Below are 22,528 nucleotides of genomic sequence, written 5' to 3'. Positions count from 1 at the left end.
TTTGTTGCGTGGTGTAAAAATGGCATGCAAAAGAGGCTTAAAAACGACATGTGAAAAGGCTAATGTGTCTTCATAACATGTGGAATGTCCTTGTAATGTCGTACTACTTATATGTCTTTCCATGAGATCGGGTTGAATATCTGGTTAAAACAGATCGGTGATGCCGTTTTGCCTTCATTGTTTTCAGTTTGCTGGAAGTGGTGTAATGTAGCCCCGCTGTGTTTTATGTGGAGTGAGCGTTGCGCCGGAATCTGTTTAAAAAATAGCCTTTTAAATGCCACATTGTTTCTCAGCAACCAGTCATATTGTAACTTAGGAGGCAATTTGGCCTTGTGTGCTCTGATTAATTTGGCACGCAGTTAACACACCAGTCATAAGTTTGTTTTAATGAAAACTCTCCTCCTGCCTGCATGGCTTTTGGTCCTGGTATTCTTCACCACTGTTTTTGGAAGAAGGAAAAACTCGGAGTAACAGCTTTAAAAGTGACGTGTTTTCTTTTTCGATAAGTGCTGTGGTGGATCTAATTTATGCCGGTGTGAAGAGTGATTCATGTGGATTTTAAAAAGGAACTGATGAATATTTAAAGAAACTTTGTGGAAGGTGTTAAATTTGAGAATTTAATTTGCTGTGGTGGTAGAATGAGTGTTTTTCTCTGGAGGATGCTATCACCACAAATAAATAAAATTGAAATGTTCTCTATTTGGTCATTACAATTTTGACCATAAATAAGTACATGTCAAAACAAACCTATGATATATGTACTGATTTATTTGCAACAATACATTTTAATTTCAGTTTGTCTTTTAAAAATGCCTCTGCCTCATTCATTTGATTTATTTCGACACTAATATTTGGGTAATTTTGTTTAACTTTATTCTTACTGCTTTCCCCGATTTCTTTGTTTCGGTGAGTTTTAATAAGCCCCTTGGGTTTCTTCTTAGCTGCACACATTTGTAACTTGTGTCTTTTTCAGATGTATCCCCTTGGTTTTACCGCTTTTTAATCATGTCGTGTCCTCGGTTTGTCACTGCACAATTAAAGTAAACCAACAGATGCATGGATTTCCTTTCCTCACACACACAGAGTAGTTGACAGACTGGTCCACTACATCGTATCTGTTAGCGTGAGCAGGTGGCAGCTCACTCATCCGCAGTGTTAGAAATGCGGTCCAATAGAATGCATTCATGCATGCTCGGCACTTTGCCTTTTGAAATTTCAAACAAAGCGGTCGGCACAATTTGCCACCCACAAGCAGCACATCATTGGTGATTCATTCTCATTGTGTGCTATATGCAGTTCCTCTTCTGGCTCTTGCAAACAATTTGCATCAGAGGCAAATAGTTGTAAGCTTTGAGCGCTGACTCTTCAAGGAGTCACTTCGTTGTAAAACAAAACATCCAAAATCCCATCCAACAGGTGTCAGTCAACTTCACTGACAGCAAGACACTATTGGAAACATCCAAAATAAAAGATTTAAGGCTGGTGGGTTTGTTTGAGATTTTTGTGTAGAGACAGGTACAGTGTTGAATCACGAGGAATATACAGTAGTTGCACACAATAAATAAGTGTCTGCAAGCGGACATGCATGTCTAAGTGTATATAAAGCTTCTATCATGCTGGCCAACCTTGAGACCTCAAAAATAGGGAGGTTTTTGGAGCCAAATCGTCAGGATCTGGGGGTCCACCCTGAGTTTCAGAGACTTTGTTTCCTCCATTCCGGCTGATTTTTAAAGAATGAAAATAGTAAAATATTAAGAACACTGCAACAGCATTTATGTTAAATACTTTGACATTTACTTTTAATTATCAGGAAAAAAATACAGAATAATTTGCCCCTCTGGCGTGAACTAGTATACATCAGTTTTCATTCATCCATTAATTTTTTTGCCCCTGCTGAGTATTTCCTTCTCTTAGTACTCTCCATTTCCCTCCCTCACTCACTGAAGGCCCTTTCAGACACAATGCGACCACGGCACCACCGCGCTCTGAAACCCGTTATTTCTAACGGCTTGCGCTGTGATGGCTTTTCGCTGAGTCGAGCAAAGCCCAAGTTTGGCCACTGCACGCTGTGATGTGCGCTTGATGGCAGCTCAAACCACATTGTGTCGCGAGCAGCTCTCTTCCGTGTCACATGCATGTCAGGAAACAACATTGGTGTAGCTGTGTTGTTATCCAGGTGGAAACAGTAGGGCTAATACACGATATACAGTAGATAACGAAAAAGAAAAAAAAAAGTGTGAAAATGTGTCATAACTCGGGACAAATACGGGAGAATTGTGACCTCGGGAGGAAACCAAGGAGAGGGCAATGAAAAGTGTGACTTCTATAGGTCTGCCTCTCTTTAACACTGCTTCAGCTTTGATTTAACACAAAGACAGACGGCAACAAGAAAAGTGAACCTGAACGTGCTGCATCTTTCTGCGTGCCGTGTTGTACTTCCTGTGTGCCTGTCTGCCTGAGTAATTGTGTTTGTGGATATACAGTACGCCGCAGAGGACGCACGGAGCACTCGAGCGTAATCTGGTCCTAATCCCTGCCAGAGGCATCGAGCAGCTGGATATTAAAGTGGGATTTAATTCTTTATTTCCCTCCGACTGTCCCGTTGCTGTGATGTCACTACCTGCCATAATGGAGGCAGAAAGCAGGCGGCATTTAATCACACGACCCCCCTTGACCTCTCCACCTACAAAAAAAAAATATATAGAAAAATCCAATCACGGGTGTGTTTGAGGTCAGCCATGTTTGGTGGAGTCTGACTGTACTAAACTGTCAATCATTCCTTCTTTCAAGCACTCATTCAAGTAAACCCCGCCATGAGTCACAGAGCTCGCCATCACACAGAGGGAAGACGAGCCTCCCCGTGATATCAAGCATTGCCTTCCTTTTGTGAGTGTCTCTTCTGCCAATTTCCATGACGAGCGAGAGAAAAACCCCACCGCCATGGGTAATTAATAAATCAGATTGCAATGATGGAACACTGGGAAGGCGTTGTTCCATTAATCGCCATCCCCGTCCTGTTCCAGTATCTCCCATCTCGGCGTCGCCGATCGCGGATCCTAATTAAATTGTACTTTCTGTCGATTGTGCTCATTACTCAAGCAAAACCAATCAGCGGTCCGCAGCTGGGTCTGGCGATGTAGATAAATACGGGAGTAAATGCTGGTTGAGGAACACAACACGCCGGGGTGTGCATCGATTGCGGAGACAACACGGCTTCCTTCAGGGTGTATTTCAGCATGGAAATTAAAGAGTCCAAAGAGTGCAGACAGGGGATTTTATTATAGACATGAAGCCATAGAGGAAGATCCTCCGCCAAAGAAACTGTCTCTTGATAGTGTAGCAAGGCCTTGTCGGCGTTGAACAAAGCCAACACCGAGACAACAGGTGAGAAATGTCTAATTATATAACCTGATGTCTCTCAAATATCTATCCATATGCATCAGATTTATATTAGCTACTTTATTCAACACATCATTTTCTCAATGTAAGTTTCTCCTCCTGTTGATTTCTTGCTGAAAGATTCACAAAAAAATCCCTCTGGTTATTCGTTTCAGTTAGTTTCCTACTTCCTCCTGCCGCGGGACTTCCAATCTCACCTCTCTCCACCTCACTCCTACACCGGCCCGGCTACATCAGCCTCACTTTAGTACATCGCTGTACATTTGGACTCGTGACAGACTGCCTGGTGTGTGTGTGCAGGTCTCTCTCCATCTCAGCTTAAGAAGATAGCTTGCACTTTAAAAGAGCTCCTTAAAGCGTTCTGTCAGTGTGCTGGAGGCTTGAAAGCCAAGAGGTCCCTGCAGCGCTGATGGAGGTTCTACCTGATAGGACGGGCCTTTTTCCCCGACACCTCGTCCTGCCTGACCAGTCAACCGTTCCACTTAGACACGCGGCGCTCCCACCTCAACACTACAAAGTGCTTGGAGCGAGGCGGCGGGAGGGGGTGTTTGAAGAGATGACAGCAGCTAAAATAGGGCTGGCTTTGCCGTTAAAGAGGGTTTTTGTAGTTAAAATGAGGGCCGCAGCAAGCGAGCGCTTCCCTCCAACGCATTTTGATGGATAGCCAAAAGTCCAAACTGTCCAGGGAAAAAACTTTGGAGTACTGAAACGGACCAGAGCTGCCTTTTTTTCAAAGGTATTCATAGTCTTAAAAGTACAAAGCTGCGAATTTTGTTTCAAGGTCTGAAGGCTGGAAGTCGGATCAACATCTGCATAGCAACCAGGGGGAAATGAAAAAAGCTGCTCAATTTGCAACTCATCTGACTTGGTTCATGAGATGAAGTCTTTCAGAAAGAAAACAGTTCCAACACTATGTGCAATACACTTATCGGCTTTATTTTCGTTAGTGAGATTGCTTTCATGTGTCTGCATTCTGTATGGACCTGGAGTCAGCTCAGCGTAAAGACTGAAAGCAGGAAGAAACAGCTTGCAAGACAAAGTACGGCCACCAACACCTCAACTTAATTAAGTATTTTGTGTTTAACCTGTACATAAACAGAAATAAAAAATGACAAATACATGCTAGACTCACAAGTCAGTCTCTAAACGCTTTGCTCAACTACAGACAGAAGACCAACTAACTAAAACTGGGTGGTAACAATTATAGAAATGATCAAGAACCAATCCAAAGTCTTTCGGACGGCCCTTCATATTGGGGCGCTGACATGCAGAAGTTGTGTGCTTGTTGTAAATACTGGTAGCAGAAACACATGCACAGAACTGTTGTTGCTACAGCTCCTCTGCTAACGTGCCAACAGACACACAGGGGTCACTCACTCTTACTGTAGTTCAAAGTTTAAACATTTGAAATAATCCCGTAGCTCTCATACCGCCAGTAAACAGCTCCAGAATGTGACTTGCAGTCGCAGCTTTTATTCCTCCAGAATCTCCGGCTCCCTCCTGGCTCTCTCTCCCCGGAGCCGCGTCCTAGATGACGTGGACCAGTAACGGCGCGTTATCCTCACGTGGCACCTCCATACATCCCCATGCATGTAGATAAACGGTTGTGATTGGCCTGTCAAAATCTAGGACATGTAAGTTTGTTAGCGGCCGCTCTCGCTGCCATTCTAGCAACAACTTTGCCTTTCGAAATCACCAGACATTTGGTAGACGGATGTTGTTGTGCATCATTTCTAATGCAGTTTACCATTTAATTGACATTTGTATGTTTATTACATGAATACAAAGTAATGAAAAGGACCACCAGGAATTGCCGTTTTTGTCCGACACTGCAGCACGAGCGTGCATGCAGAACGGCGCCCCTTTGCCAGGGCTCTTCGTTTTCTCACCCGGTAGCGGCATGGAGGAAGACAGGCGCCGGTCTGCATGTGTGCCGTAGAGTCGGTTTAGGATCGGCAAAGTTTCACTTTGGGGGCATTACGTGACCAGGCATTATCAATCCACTTGACGAGGGCGGTTTCAACCACAGGTGCTTTCCAGGTTGCACATCCATTTTTTATTCAGAGAAAATGACTTTCCTTTTCCCGTCACGATACCAGCACGCCAAATCAGCCTCAGGTATCCAGCCGGAAAGCAGACGATGGAGAAGTATCAAGGGAGTAAAGTAAAAAACAAAACACAAATTCAATTAGTCTACCGTAGTTTCAAAATGTTTTTCCATATGTTGTAATGTATGAAAAGACCAAAAACAAACACTGCAAGAGGACTACTTGATTACTATAAGTGAATGATTTAAACAGCATGTGTATAAAAATGACTCTATCCCAAGCTTTTTGATCCATATAAGCTCACTGATCACTAAAAGTGGTTTCCACTGTATTCACGTTTTTAAAAAGGACAGGCAGAGTTGATGAGATGCTTTTCTTTTTCCCCCAGAGCCAGGCTTGATGTTTTCCTCGGGCCTCCATGTCTGTATGCTGAACTAGCTAAACACGTTTCGTAATTTAGCTTCCTACTTAAACCCACAAACACGAGATTTAATACCAATCTTCTCATTTTACTCCTGGAAATATAACAACAAAATGTTGAGCTTTTTAGTCCACTCTGTACATTTCTCCTAACTTTTTATATTTGTCCAGGGAAACTCAACCGAGCATGCTCTTTACAAGCACCATTCGGCTGTCGGTCTCTGAGCGTCCCCGCTGGGCCAGTTCGGGGTTAAATGTCTTGTGCAAAGAACACATGGATAATAGTTGCTGGGGGAAGGGGTAGCATTATTCAGTCAGTTTCAACACACACACACACACACACACACACACACACACACACACACAGTACGTTTAGACACATATACCCCTTTTGGAAAAGTGGGGTGTCAGCATCTCTCACTGAAAGACAGAAAGACAAGTGATGCAATGTTTTGCCCGTCACAGTCCTAGTTGGTTGGTGTGTGTGTGTGTGTGTGTGTGTGTGTGTGTGGGGGGATATGTGTGTGTGTGTGTGTGTGTGTGTGTGTGTGGCTGCCAGCGGGGTAGGTGGGTGGGTGGGTTTGCGAGTGACAGGGCGAGATGGTGAGAGAGATAAATAGTCACACTGAGGGAAGCGATAATGGACTTTTCTTGTCTGCACTGTGTCGGCGTCTGCAGACGGCGAGGCCAGAGCGATGACAGACATGCTGATGTGTTTAACTGCTCTCGCTCAGAAAGCGAGAGAGGAGAGACGGTGGCGACAGACAGACAGCGAGAGAGAGACAGAGAGAGAGAGGGAGAGAGAGAGAGAGAGAGAAAAAGATGCTGATGCTCTTTAACTCCCTTCCACATTGCCATTGGCAACAAGACCTACTGCGCTCTGACAGATGCATGGTAATGAAGCCCGCTCGAGGTGGAAGCCGTTGCCGCCTTTTCCTCACACATTCACAGTGTCTCACTTTCTTTCCCCTTCATTCTCTCTGTCACACACATGCACACACATATCTCTCCATCCTTATCACCATAAGGAATAACAGAATGAGAGTATATATATAGACGCGGTGTAGTGATCAATTAAAGCAGTAGTTCCCAACCTGGAGTGGCGTCAAAGATCACAGGGAGCGCACCAGGATTCGTCTGCTTTGAGGTTGTCAAAATTAGATTTGCTCATGTATAACTAAAATCATAATAACACACTTGCTGGATAATTTATACAAAAGTCTGTATATAAAACTATTCAAAAAAATATATTTTTTTCTACTTAGTAGTAGAAATATTCTGCTTCAATTCATATTTGTTGGCGTTTAGCCTTTCAAAAAGCGGTTTATTTCGGTTGACGTATACGGAATGGATATGACGTCATGTTACTCAGACTGCAAAAATAAAAGGGGTAACTTCCTTCTACCTCCGACTCAGATGAAGCAAATATATTGATTCCTTTCAAGGAAAATATGTTTTGAACCACTGAAATAAAAAGGTTCACACAATTGACCAAAAAACGAATTTTCTCATTTAGTTGTCTAGCCAGTATGAATTTTTCTTTTCAGGTTGTGAGACATCACTAACACAATGGAGGTGAATGGAACTTCATTCGTGGTATTCGCAGCATTGAAACTACTTTCTATCAAAGAAATAACCCTGTGAGAATGTGGCACAGTATGTCTGTAGATTCAACTATTGTCTCTGGAAAAAGGTGTTAGATACCTTCAGTTGTTCAAGGCCTGCAGGTGAATCATCAGTACAAAAGATGAACAATTGTGTTGAAAATAACTACCTCTTTGATCAAAGTCGATGGTACAAGCCTGGGTATATAAAAAAACATACAGTATATAGCGAGGTCAACTACATTTTGATCTGAAACATGTGAAGGAAATGGATTAATACATTCAGCAATTTACATCAGTTCACTTTCAGATTCCGGTTGTGTTTTGGATGAATTCAGCGACTATGGCCTTCCTAAATTCCAACAATGGAGCTGTCTGAATTTGATACGTATTACTCTGATTCACGCCTCTGGCTGACTTTTTCTCTATAGAGAGACTACCTGCCAAAGAAATCTGCTCCAGAAGTAAGAAAACCTTACTCAACATAATTTTGACATTTGTTATAAATAACTAAAAGTCCAGCCTAGGAACAAAACCATAGCAGGGTTCAACGTCAATGTTTTTTTCACTTCAGGGAAGTGGATCAGAAATCTACTTGCCAGATGTCAATTTTTACTTGCCCCGGGTAATCCTTATTGTTGAGCCCTGCGTAGTAACTTTAGTATGTTGTGTGTTTCCGGACTTAAGATGTCTTTCTTTAGAAACAAAGTTGAAATATTTCAAATGGGTGGGCATACCATTAACCTATAATAATAACAATTAGGGCTGTCAAAGTTAACACGTTAACGCAAATTTGTTTTAACGCCACTAACTTCTCAGCAGGAAACCGGTGGATTGCCTACTCCGGGTAGGTAATGAGTCCTTACCCCAAGTGAAGGAGTTTAAGTATCTCGGGGTCTTGTTCGCGAGTGAGGGGACGATGGAACGTGAGATTGGTCGGAGAATCGGAGCAGCAGGGGCGGTATTGCATTCGCTTTACCGCACCGTTGTGACGAAAAGAGAGCTGAGCCGGAAGGCAAAGCTCTCGATCTACCGTTCAATCTTCGTTCCTACTCTCACCTATGGTCATGAGGGTTGGGTCATGACCGAAAGAACGAGGTCGCGGGTGCAAGCGGCCGAAATGGGTTTCCTCAGGAGGGTGGCTGGCGTCTCCCTTAGAGATAGGGTAAGAAGCTCAGTCATCCGTGAGGGACTCGGAGTAGAGTCCTTGCTCCTTTGCGTCGAAAGGAGCCAGTTGAGGTGGTTCGGGCATCTAGCACGGATGCCTCCTGGGCGCCTCCCTTGGGAGGTGTTCCAGGCACGACCAGCTGGGAGGAGACCACGGGGAAGACCCAGGACTAGGTGGAGAGATTATATCTCTACTCTGGCCTGGGAACGCCTCGGGATCCCCCAGTCAGAGCTGGTTAATGTGGCCCGGGAAAGGGAAGTTTGGGGTCCCCTGCTGGAGCTGTTGCCCCCGCGACCCGATCCCGGATAAGCGGTTGAAGATGGATGGATGGCCACTAACTTCTCTAACGCAACTTGCGATTTTTAGCTTTTCACAAAGGAGGTTAAATAACGCTCAAACTTACTCTAGATTTTGGAGAGGAAAAACTCGCATGGCCATTTTCAAAGTGGTCCCTTGACATCTGACCTCAAGATATGTGAATGAAAACTGGTTCTATGGGTACCCACGAGTCTCCCCTTTACAGACATGCCCACTTTATGATAATCACATGCAGTTTGGGGCAAGTCATAGTCAAGTCAGCACACTGACACACTGACAGCTGTTGTTGCCTGTTGGGCTGCAGTTTGACATGTTATGATTTGAGCATATTTTTTATGCTAAATGCAGTACCTGTGAGGGTTTCTGGACAATATTTGTCATTGTTTGGTGTTGTTAATTGATTTCCAACAATAAATATATACATACATTTGCATAAAGCAAGCATATTTGCCCACTCCCATGTTGATATGACTATTAAATACTTGAAAAAATCTCCCTTTAAGGTACATTTCGAACAGATAAAAAATGTGTAATTCATTTGTGATTAATCATGATTAACTATGTACAATCATGCAATTAATCACGATTAAATATTTTAATTGATTGACAGCCCTAATAAAAATGTTACCAATGAAAACTTTGAACCACGGAACCAGTGGCTCTTCCGAATTCGCAATTCCGTTGGGACATAAGCAGAAATGAGATGGATATCTCAAAACCTGGGCAAATAAAAACTGCATGGCTGGTTACCACCAGAGATATAAGTGATAAAAGATGTGTTTAGTAAAGGGTCAGTTGAGTTAACTGACCCTTTAAAAGTTTCTACCTAGCTCCTGTTAGGGTGAGGGTTGAGAGAAAGCAGAACAACAGAGCGAGAGAGCGAGTGAGAAAGGGAGAGTCTCAGTTGTCTGATCTATTGGTCACTTCATCTTCTAACTGGTTTTCCCTCGCCGTGCAGTTCGTTTGTCACTGCCAACACAGGCTCATGTCTCACTTTCCTAAGGATTTGTGTGCGTGAATGTGTGTGTGTGTGTGTGTGTGTGTGTGTGCGTGCCGCTAGACGGAGACAGAGACAGATGGGCCGACTCCCACTGGTTACATGTGTTTGCTCTCCGTCAGAACGCTCTGCCAAGAGGTCTGGACCTGCACGCCACCAAGGGTAATGCTCCCTCCCAGCGGCCACCGGGTTGCTAGTTCAAAACCCCGGCCTGCTGTTTCCCCGAAACTGGCACGCGGGGGTTACAGCGGCTGTACACAGACGAGGTTAGGAAAGTAATGGAAAAGTGCAAAGTGCGCTTCTCCGGAACAGATGAGAGGAAAGTTTGAGTTGGACACTTAAAGGAAAATGCTCCCTTTTCTCTATCAAACACTTTGTTAATCCTAGCTGCTCAATCTACCCATCATCCCCGGCACCTAGGGATGTGACGGCGAGGACATTTTCCCATCGGTTAATAAACTTGTGACAACACCGGTGTTAGTGATTACACCGGACATTTTACAAGAAAAGACGGCGCTCAATATGTGTACCCTGCTTACTTTGATCTTTACCGTCGGGTGGCTGTGTGACTGGCCTCTCTGATCCAGCTTTTGCTGCGGGGCCGCAGGGGTCATTATTCATTGATAACACGCCGCTGATACGCCAAAATGAACTAAATGGGTTTTATTTCTGTAAAAAAATTGCAAAACGGCGGTGGGTACGTATTGTAATCGGTTTGTGCCTGACCGCCGAGTAACCCCGGTAACACCGACTACCACGACAAGTCTACCGACACCTGTACTGTATGTCAAAAACCATACAGCGACCTAGATTTAGTGACAGCCCAATCAGCCAGAAGGCGTCACCATGAGAACAGAAAAAAAAAATCTGCCTTTTTTGTAACATAAGTGGAACTTTTTGTCCCAGCTTGAGGGTTGACATTTGCCTGTTTTATTTTTTCTCTGGCATCAGCAGAGGATTTATGATGAACAAAGAGAATGAACGCTGGATAAAGAGCTGAACTGGCCTGCAGAGCCACCGTCCAGAGGGGGAAATAGTTTTGTTTGATGGGAGTTGTGTTCTAAGCCCCGCGGCCGGCGCTGGGTTTAACATCTGCTCCTGTCACACTCAGGGACGAGGTGCACAACACTGTGAAAGAACAGCCCACTGCACACACACACACACACACACACACACACACACACACACACACACACACACACACACACTCATATAAATGGTCAAAGAGAGTCCAGTTGCACTAAATGGCGTTATGAATGACATCATTTATCGTGCAATACGAACGGTGTTCTTGCTTTTGGCATGTCATTTGTACGCCATGTAGTCTGCATTGACTGCTATGTAAAAAGATCCGCGTACATATGCTACGCTCAGAGCTAGTAGGGGTGCAACATCACAAAACTCATGGTTCAGATTGTATCACAGTTTTGAGTTACGTATCGGATCAGCAAAAAAAAAAAGGTAGCAAATATAACTTTAAGAGAGATACAGATTGCCGATCGTCAATGAGCCATGTCGGCCGATATACAGATAGTTTTTGTTGTTGTGTTTTAATTTAAATGTTGTTTTCAAATTTAAATGTTATCCTTTTTACTTAGGACTGTGGGAGGGGGCCGGTGAAAACCCACGCTGACACGAGGAGAACGTCCAAAGACATGCAGGTTAGGTTAATTGTTGACTCTAATGTGAGCGTGAATGGTTGTCTGTCTCTATGTGTCAGCCCTGTGATAGGCTGGCGACTTGTCCAGGGTGTACCTCGCCTTCGCCCAATGTCAGCTGGGATCGGATCTAGTACCCCCCCCGCGACCCTGAATAGCTAGATGGATCCTTTTACTTTGTTATAGTCATCTATAATGGTCATTTGCATAAAAACACACAGTTAAAATGATTAGGAAATAAAAGATTGTATTTTTACTGCTAAAAAAATCTTGGCATTAGTAGTTTTAATAATGTATTACAAGCTGCTCAGAGCTAGTGTTAGGAAGTTAAACAGGTCATTATTCCCTCTCTATTATGTATATTTTATTACTGTGAAAACATTTCCTTCAAACAACTGTTTTTATTCAATTTTCTCCCCAAAAACTACATTTTACAAGATTACATTTGAACACATCATGATAATGTTTTAATTTACCTTCGCCCAATATCCATCGTCAGGGATCGGCGACTAGAAAGCGCTAATACAGATCTCCCGATTCCATATTTTTACTGAATATCATCCAACAAGGGTTAGCAGTAAAACTTTATTTCACAATATGATGGTTAAGCTATGTAATCAATCCACTGTTCACTTGCGTACTGAACGGTGGGAGGGGATCCGTACAGATCACTGATCAACTAAGGTCTGTAACTAAACGAAAAGGTGCATGAATGACACGATAATGCACAATGCATTTAGTGTGCAGTAAGAACGGTGTTCTTGCTTTTGGAGTGTCCTGTGTACGCCACGTAGTCTGTACTGACTGCAATGTAAACGCATCCACGTAAATATGCTACGCTCAGAGCTAGTGACGTAGAATAAAAAGTGAGTAAGACTGCTTACGGCAGGTGGGAGGGGAGGTGGATGGGTCAAACAAACACAGACAGTGACGTGTTTTCCATACTTCTATTACGTTGTTTCATACGTCTTTTGCTTACTTATTTTAAGCCCAACCATGATGTTTTTCCTAAACCTAACTAAGTGGTTTTGTTGCCTAAACCTAACTGCGGACGTTACCATAGTTTTGTTGTGTGGTGTAAAAATAATGCAAATGAGGCATACAAATGACACACGAAACGCTAAAATGCATATTCATGACACGTGTAATGTCGTGCTATTTATACGCCTTCCCATGAGATTGTGTTGAATCAGCTAATTGAACCAGAAATGAAGTTCCACTCAGCCCTGCTGTGATGAAACACTCACAAACACAGTTGCTCACCGCTTCCTGTGAAGTGATACAGCTTGACCCTGGACTCCGAGAGTAATATGATGTAACCAGCGATGCAGAGTGTAAATAAAGCGCGGGTAAACACCTCACCTACTATCAGTTTGACTCGGTGAATTATGTTAGACTACAAACGGAAGTTCTAGTTCTAGTTCAACTATCTCCTTCAAACCAAGGACAGATGCTCAAAGTAAGATTTGAGACAACATCAAATTAAACATGTTCCTCAGGAACGAGTTTAAATTAAAAAAGGCTATTTTCAGTTTTGCCATATGGGATGTGAAAAACGCCTCAAAGCTGGGTATCATAGCACCGCTCTGACGGAGTGTCATTACTCCGAGCTCGCATCTGGACACTTTGTTTTACGGAGCTGACAAGTGTGAAGTGTTATAAATTCAGTTATCTTGCACGTCTTTGCGTCAGCTCACACAAATGTGGTTTTGTGGTGTTAGAATCAAGCTGGAGCGTTCGTGTTTGGGAAGAAATACAAACGCGGGTGTTCAAATAGAGCTGCACCTTCCAGGGCATCGATGGGATCTCTCAGAGTATGTGTGTCTGTGAACAGAGGGTGTGTTTTCTGGGGTGTCTCTCAGTTATAGTTACAGCAGCAGTCCAGTTCACCAGGAGCCTCGGGCTTTCTCCAAGGTGGTGTCATCACCTTTAATACGCCTCTGTTTAGCCCTGAAGACACACACACACACAGCTGCACAGACAAACACACATGCATTTAGACAGACACACATTTATTTGCTGGTAAACAAGTGGAAGCACACACAACAACAAGAACACAGTCAAACAGGAGAAAAGCCTCACTGTGTGGACAGAGTTGCAGTCGGCTCGCCGTGTGCGTTGCCGAGCAAAAGCAAAGCATCCCATTGTTGTGTGAAACAGTTATGCAAAAGTAAAGTGCTCTACCTGCTCTGAACAAATTATGTTTTCACTACAAACAGGAAAAAAAATGGACAGATGGTAGCATGAACGATGTCTCAGTAAACAGGAAACAGAGAGGAATCGGTCGCCAGAGTGTAAACAAGCAGGTGGGCAACGGATTTAATCATTTTCCAGGACCGTGTGTGCGAGTTTGGTGTGCGTTTCCGCAGCTGTCAATTAAGCCGGCAAGCCGTTCGAATCCTGGAAGGTGAGCGAAAACGAGGAGAACCTGGGTAAAGGTGGTTTCCATGGCAACCGCTGCACTTGAAGCACTTTCCCCCTGCTGTACCCATTTCACCTTTTTTTGCCTGCGGTGATGGTTTCCACACTGCGCAGCCAAGAAAGATTTCCTGCTAAGTGATAACAAAGAACTGCAGGGAGGAAACCTGATGCATGGGAAAGGCGCCGCAGAGATGACAGCAATGACAAGCTATATTCCTGAGGATGAAACGGCATTCACGTGCCAGGTGGGAGAGGAGGGGGAGGCAAAATGGAGCGTGTGATAAGGAGATCCATCAGCGGGCTGCAATCACAGGCTCGTCGGGGCGAATTGTGTTCAAGTCACGAAAACACTCCTCCTGTTATCCATTTATTGCAACAAATGATTGCACCGTTATTTTAACCGCTCTGCTCCGAAGGCAAAAATCAATGCAAACATGCTAAAGGTTTCACCGGCAGAGTAAACTGTAAATGCCCCCCATGGGTGTCCGAGCACACGGTCAGAGAATCACCCTCTACTTGGCTGAAATGTTCTTTTCTCAATATCTAAACCTGTGTGTTGTTTTTGAGAGTTTAATTGATGCCTGTTGTGGATGCTTGCGTTGTGAGAACAGGAGCTGTGTGTGTACGCGGGATGCATTCCAGTGTGCATGTGTGTGCGCAGATGGCGCCAGCCAATTAGAGAGGGAAAGTGGAAGGGGAGTCATTAGTGCGCAATTAGCTCTGATTGCTTCAACATTGTTTTGGTGGGCTGCAGCGCTCTGTGAAATGACCAAATGCTTTTTGTCCCGGCCGGGCCTCCTGCTCTGGACCTTCCACCGCCGCTGGTGCTCGCTGTCATGGCAGCCGGAGGGGAAACGGGAACAGGCAGCGAGAACCGTGAACATATCTACCCTTGTCATTACGCTTTTCGTCTCCTCACTCTGTTGATCTCTTTCTCACCTCCTCGCTTTGTCTCTGCCATTGCTCTTGCTCAATATTTGCCTGATCCAATATCTCTGCCTCTCTGTTTCGCTTCCCATGTGTCGACTTTTTCACTTAACTCTACTTCAGCAAGTCTATTTTTCCCCACTGTCTATTTCACTTACTCATTGCAACTCTGACTCTATTCTTTCCTCGGCTGTCTCATGAATGCCATTTGCTTTTTCTTGCCTTTTTACCTTGAGTGTTATGTTTATTTATGTCTTATTTTTTAAATAATGTCAGCACTTGACGTTATTGAGCACTTCTTATTCAGCCTAATTCTGTCGGCAGAAGAATCTCTTACTCATTAGCATTCATTTTAGGGCTAAAAAATGTATAAAAATTTTATCAATATGACCTACTGCAATTTTCAAATCACAATATTTGTTAAAGTGTGTCAAAATGCCATTTTTAATTAAATATTGTCGTGCTGCAGAGATGTCCTGGCCTACAGATCATATCATATCACATACAGATCATATACAGACACAAAAATCACACCATAATCCTTTTAATATGTTCTTCAATGAAAATGAGAATAATGATGTAAAATCCCTCTAATATTGCAAATTGCAATTGCAATATCTGTCAAAATTATAGCAGCCCTAATTCATTTGTAAGAAAACCCAAAGAAAAAAAACCCCTTGGATATGCCATTGAGGTGCAAAGATTAACCAATACATTTTGGAAAACTGAGACAAAGAGTCAGAGATTTGGCTACATCGATACAGAACCACAGAGCTGACCAAATTTCTCAACGACGTTAGCATTAGCATCTCATGCTACTTCTAACTGGCCCTCCACCTGGTTGAAGGCGGCTAACTGTCAACAGTTCACCTGTGTGCTGTTTTATTTACACGCACACGCCAGTAGTATTTTTAGTCACACTTTTATTATTAAAAGACTAATCTAACATTTTTGGTAAATATGTTTATTTGCTTTCATATCGAGTGTTAAAGCGACAAGACACCACTCTCATATCGGTGTATTAAATATGAAGCTACAGCCAGGGTATGGTTAGCTTAGCTTAGCATACAGATGGGAAACAGCTAGCCTGGCTCTGTCCAAAGATAAAAAAAACTCTAAATGGGACCATAATTTACTAAATGAACATCATGCTGTATTGAAGAAGACTTGAAACTAGTGAAGTAGGCTCATTTTCTCATAGACTTCTATACAATCAGACTTCTTTTTGCAACCAGAGGAGTCGCCCCCTGCTGGCTGTTAGAAAGAATGCAAGTTTAAAGCACTTCTGCATTGGCTTCACTTCTCAGACACGGAGGTTGTCTAAAAATAGTCTGACACATAACCCCCTGTAAAACCACAACCTGTTTGCTAGCTGCTTCCAGTTGTTACACTAAGCTAGCAGTATTGTAGTTGTAGATTCATATTTATCGCACAGACATGAGAGCGATATCAATTTTGTCGTTTAACTCTCGACAAGAAACGTGTGTAGGGCTTTTCCCAAAATGTAGATTTCTTCCTGTAAAAATATTGAGACAAATAAGCAGTGCATCACAGTTTATTGTTTTGTTGCACTGGATTGTGAGACCACATGCTGTATAAATACATATTGAATCATCCGAGAGGGAGATACACACCACTAAAACACCACAATGTAAATACATGATTCATGCAACTCATTAAAATGATTTTTCTTTTCTGCACCTAAAGGCCGGCCAGACCTACACGGCCATTTACACCCTCATTTGTAAAATTTGGCCATTTGATAAAAGATTGCATTTATCACTGCGGCTCGGATCAATAGTACTCTTGTGAGGAGAGGGGTTAGGCAGCAAGGACACAGTATGATAAATTGGGGAAATATATGAAAGTACAGAAACTGTTATTGGAAAAAAAAGATAAATATCCACGAGGGTGTAATTTGACTGTTTCTGTTATATTCACAGGTATCATTTTAAAAACGTATTAAGAGCTAAAGCAATTGTTATACTGGAGACATCCTCGAAATTCGTACTTATATTCAAATTTGAGTGTAATCTTGGAGGCTGTTTAGGAAGCTGCAGTAATATCAAAGATTTTACTGTACCTTTGAGTGTGTGTGTGTGTGTGTGTGTGTGTGTGTGTGTGTGTGTGTGTGTGTGTGTGTGTGTCGGGGCTCGGCAGAGGCACAGTTCTCTTGAGAGAGCAAGAGTTGAAAACGACAGGGAGCCTCAGCGCCGGGGTAAATTTAGGATGCTCAACAAGAAGCTGCCTCATTCTCTGCCTCTATTTCCGTCTCTCTCGCCTTCTTCTCTCTTTCTTGTCGTTCACGCACTCTATATCTCCATCACACCAGGTCCCCTTCTGTCTCCTTCAGAGTCGGTTGCTTCTCGGCGGGATAGTGTGTAAAGTGTTGATTGGTACCATGCTGGCAAATGGCGGGAGATTGGAGGTAGCCCGCTGATGCGAGCTCATGTTGAGCCCACACCCCCTTTCAGCCTGGTCTGGCAGGAACAAAAGAGATGAAACGATGGCGGGAGGGCTGGCGGACCAAATTAAAAACAAAATGAAATGCCACTTAGTGAGAGAGGCACTTTGAGCTCGTGTTTATTGATGCTATAGCCGCAAATAGCCGTTTTGTTTTTAGCGTCACTTGTCGGGGCATCTTCCGGCCCACAGACGGTTTGTTTGGGCCGAAATTGTTTTTTATTGCTTTCGAGTGATTGGATTGCAATTAAAGTTATTTTCCATCAGTGCTAAAAAATTGAAAGGAAGGACTTTTGGCTTAACTGACCTTTCAATTCCAAGGAGACACATACATACAAGATGGTTTTGAGCAGGAAGTGGAGGAACAGAGGGTCAAATGGATAGATGGTGGGCCAGGAGGTATCGTAGCAAGGAACACGTCAAGGGGCATGTCTCGATGAGGCTTTATGGTTTCATCGGTCCCCTGTGGTTTCTGTAATGAGAGACAAGGGGGGGGGGGGGGGGGAGGGTCGAGAGGACAAACTGGAGAGAAAGTGGTTAGACACAACTTTATAGGAACAGACCGGTCTTCTAAAAATGACTTTCCCATACAACGAAACCGCATTGTGAATTACATTTCGAGGGAAAAGTATCTTGTCACGGATTATGTTTGTTTTTTACATATCACAAATACGTTTGTATGATAGTCTGGGGAACTCCCAGCCCCTTGTCATTCCCAGGGCGTCAAATACCGAGGCTTTGTCACGGCCATCGGCGTTCAACGAAACGCACCGGCCGCTCCAGTAACTACAATGTAAACACATCCGCGGCAACAGTAAATGCTCATAGAAAGTGCACCAGGAGTGACTGTAGTGACGCAGTTTAAAGAGCGGAAAGACACACACAACAACAAATACAGGGTTTTTTTTTATCCAGGAGGCCGCTGTTCGTGTCATGTTACAATCAGCTGTTCATTGTCCCATGTTCACAACGTTCATTTTCACTGTTGTTCAGTGTCATTTTCACTTTACAAATGTAGTAGTTTTAAGCCCCATCATGTAGTTCTGTCCTAAACCTAACTATAGTGGTTTTGTTGCCTAATCCTAACAAAGAGGCGGTATGTGACGAGTTGGGGTGAGAAAGTGTTGGAACTCCGCATACAGAGGAGGTCGGAGTGGTGAATGAGTCAAACAACACCAACTTTCGCCCAGGAGACCGCTGTTTGTGTCCCTGTATTCACATAATTCAATCGTGTTTTTTTACTAAACCTAACCAAGTAGTTTTGTTGTGTTTTTATTTACAACCTTAACCAAGTATTTAAAACTGTTTAAAAGTAAAAGTTTAAGTCAAAAGTAATGCGGGAGAAATACGTTTCCCTCGAAACATAATTGCGAATGCAGTTTAGTTGTATGAGAACATCATTTTGTAGGAGACAGGGTTGTACAGGTAGGTACAAGAAGTTGTTTTTGATGTGATCTTTGTTCCCGATTTGCAGTTAATAACTTTCGCATTTCATATTTTTTTTCTGTTTCTTGCTTTTTCCGTGCAAATTAAATTAGCAAGGCAAACTGTTAGTTCGATGGATGTCCATTTCTGTTTTGGTACAGGAACTAGAATGTACATTTCTGCAGGTTTCGGGGCTTTTCTCGTGATGTGACTCTCATAATACAGTAGTCTACTTGTTATCCACTGTGTGGTACTCAGTAGGCTGTTCTCATACACTGTTCATAACTATACCTACGAAAAGTAATGAACTGTCATTCGTGTATATCCCACAAAATCAATTTGTGTGTAATTCACGTAATTGGGAACCATGAAATAAAGAGCACCGAACGCCACGTAGGGAGGTGGTCGGGGTCAATGGGTTGGTTAAAAAATAACAGGCTTTCGCCCAGGAGACCGGCGTTTACGTCCTGTGTTAAACCTGACGTCAACGTTGATTTATTTGTCACGTATGTTACGTACTTGAGTAGCGCCACTTCCGTAGTTATTTTAAGCCAAACCACGATCTTTTCCTAACTAAGTAGTTTTGTTGCCTAAACCTAAGGAAGTTTTTTTCCTGTGAAGACGGGAGTTTATTTTGAAAAGACTGTAAGCATATAATGAGCAGAAATTGACACACGTTGCTGGACATTCGTAGGAAAACACACGAAAAAGGAGGAATAACTTTTTCCTAAGATATCATACGATTCTTTCAATTTGTCACCATATGTATATATACACATACATATCACATGATCGGCTCTCGGAGCCTCCCTCTGAACGAGATCTCTGTCCTATTCCCGTGTTCTCACAAGGCCCGAGCAGCCACATTAAAGGTGAAACCACCCACAGAAGATAAGTGATTTGAACCAACTAGGTGTGAAAAAGCCTTAAATGACGTCCGTAAATGTGCCAAATGCTGCCAGGGACGCGAGCGCACGCCACCTCTACGCACCCAGAACACAGAGCCAGAGGCAGAAACATGAGGATTTGCTAAATGTCAAGTGACTCAGAGGGGTGTGTGACTTTTTCCTCCATTTTTCTAGCGAGTAGACAGTGCATGATGAGAAAAAGGCTTTGCGTGTTTCTGCAGTGAAAAGAACAGAGGATGGGGAGAAAGGAGTTATGGAGGACAAGTAAGCTTGTTGAACTCGTTGCCAGTTTCTCTCTCTCTCTCTCTCTCGTTGAGGAAAGATTAGCTGGTGCGCCATAAAGGTCACAATGGTGTAGTCCTCTCTGGCGGTGTCAGCCATGGGATTGGATTGGCCGGCCTTCAAAGGGAGGGATTACCATCGAGCCGGAAGCTAAAAGTAACCCAGCGCTGACGGCCCAGTTTGCAGCCAAATGACAAATTACAGCTGGTCCGGTTTAGGTCTGTGGGCCAGGAACGAGCGTGTGTGTGTGTGTGTGTGTGTGTGTGTGTGTGTGTGTGTGTGTTTATAGTGCTGCTGCAGACAGAGGCTCCTCGAAGCTGGCGGAGTTCTTACTCCATTATACAGACGAGTGCCTCTATTCTCTCCTTGTCTCCACTTCACACACAGTGCACACACACCCAGAGTTGAAGTCCGCATGACTCCGCCACCCTCCGCCTCCAGGACAAAGACATCAAGACACAAAGACACACACATACACACACACCTCTAATCTCTGACATGCAAGCAGACGTGCCCTTCAAAACCAAAGGAAGTGGAGCAGATGAGACAAAGACGGACACGGCGGCGGCGATGCTACAAGCAGCCACAGGAGACGCAGAGGTAACCCAACCCGTCCCTGTTTATTCCTATTCATCGCCCTGCTGTCAGCCACCGCAGCCTGACCTTGGCTTTGTATATCTACATTGCATAGAAAGTCATGAAGCTGACAAGATCTTTGAAGATAAATATACAGTATTCACAAGCGTGCAGTGTAAAAGCAGTCAGCGAGGCAGAAAAATAGATGAAGGAGGGGATCTGTGAGGATGCAGGGAAAGGTTATCTGAAGCAAACCGCTGCTAATTGTCACAGCAAATTTGCGCTAATTGTATTTATTTGCCCGTTGCCCTTTTCCGGCTCATTGACCGCCTGTGTAACGGTTGAGCACCTGCGACCAGGTTCATTCCCCGGTCAAAGCTTCCTCTCCTCGTCCTCGGGGTCCCTCTGTCAATGCCTGTTCAGGGGACGCCTGAGTGAGCAGCCGTTGCCTTGACACTGTTAAGAACTGCTGAAAAATCACGAAGTTAGATCCACTCGCCATGATCCCTGACTTTTCTGGATTTCTACTGGAGCACAGTGTCTCTTTATAAATCCGTCCTGTGGCTATATACTTGCAGGGTTCACTGGGGAACACGATAGATAAATGAGCAACAAAAGTACACTTTGTTTGTGTAGCACTTTTCAGAACAAAGTGCTTTTACATGCAAGAATTCACTAATGGATAAAAACAGTGCAAAAATTAGGATGAATGGCAGACAGAGGATGCTATACTTTGTCCTATAAATGCACAAACATGCAAACTGTCTGACTTAATTATGAAAAAAAACATTAAAAACTGTATATGGTTACAGGCTATTCCCAAACCCACACTCCCAGTAAACCAACGCCGACTGTAATCCACAATAATACTCAAATTAGCTCATTACAATTCATTCATGTGGGATGTGCAGAATATATTAGCTTTCAAATAAAATGATTTGAACATTATGCTGGCTTTACTGCAAACGCTTCCCCTTTGGGAGGGTTTATATTTTAAAAATAAATTGTGTTAACACCCGTCTATAGATATGTGCAATGAGCAGTGACTTAAATATTACTTTTCAGAGGCAGAGGAGAATGGCATTAAAGCTACTGCAGGTGAACCAGGTCATCCATGTAGTTTGTGCATAAAGCTCACAAAGTACACACTACAGGTTTCAAAAGGCAAATTGGTAAAGAGAGGGCATTACATCTTAAAAATTAGCCATCTGTGTCACCATTTGCTACTGTGTCCAAATGTTGATTGCCATCAAAGTTAGATTACCAACCTGGGAAAGTGGACAACTGTCTCCGTGGCCCCAGAATGAGTCAATTTGAAAATGTGTCACTGCACTTTCAAAGCACAATATCAACTCACAAGTTAAGGGCCTTAAAGGAATAGTTTGGGTGTTTTCAAGTGGGGTTGTATGAGGTACTTATCCATAGTAGGTGTATTACTTAGAGTAGATGACGCTTGGCGCTCTCCCAGTTTGGAGAAACAGACAGGAGTACCAGCACGGGAGCAAAGTGAGCCTTCCTTTTAGGTGGCTAAAATAACGTTTTCCTGCCGGCCCCGTCCACAGCACAGTATTTACCGCTTTTCTCCGGTGCTCCTGTCTGTCACTGCGTGTCAAGATGTAGTCTCGAAAATGTACAGGTGTGTAGGTGAGATCAAAATGAAGATCGAGTTCAAAGATGGGCGTGGTCCAAGCAAGGGGGGCGAATGGGCCATTGCCCGCCCCCAGATTTACAGGCCCACTTTACGCCCCTGGCTTGACATGGCGTCACCAAACTTTACAGGCGTGTAGTTGAGATCAAAAAAGAAAGCAGAGTTTGACAATGGTTGTGATCCATAGACTGTATATAAGAAGTGGACGTAGTCACCGTGACCTCACCCATTAGTTTGTGGACTGCCATTTTGAGCCTTGAGTTCGG

The 22,528-nt window shown here is 43.6% G+C and overlaps 1 long non-coding RNA gene across 3 annotated transcripts in view; it reads left to right on the top strand.

Moving 5' to 3' along the window:
* Positions 1 to 22,528, top strand: part of LOC141754321 (uncharacterized) — a 77,356-nt gene that overhangs the window by 609 nt on the left and 54,219 nt on the right. For all 3 annotated transcript variants that reach the window (XR_012590598.1, XR_012590599.1, XR_012590600.1), the window contains exon 2: positions 11,553 to 11,615. This is a non-coding gene — a long non-coding RNA (uncharacterized LOC141754321). The remainder of the gene's footprint in view (positions 1 to 11,552; positions 11,616 to 22,528) is intronic.

Source organism: Sebastes fasciatus, chromosome 17, assembly GCF_043250625.1.
Source record: "Sebastes fasciatus isolate fSebFas1 chromosome 17, fSebFas1.pri, whole genome shotgun sequence".
Classification (NCBI taxonomy): Eukaryota; Metazoa; Chordata; class Actinopteri; order Perciformes; family Sebastidae; genus Sebastes; species Sebastes fasciatus.
The sequence above is the reverse complement of the archived record's forward strand: the minus strand, read 5'-3'. Positions and strand labels throughout refer to the sequence as shown.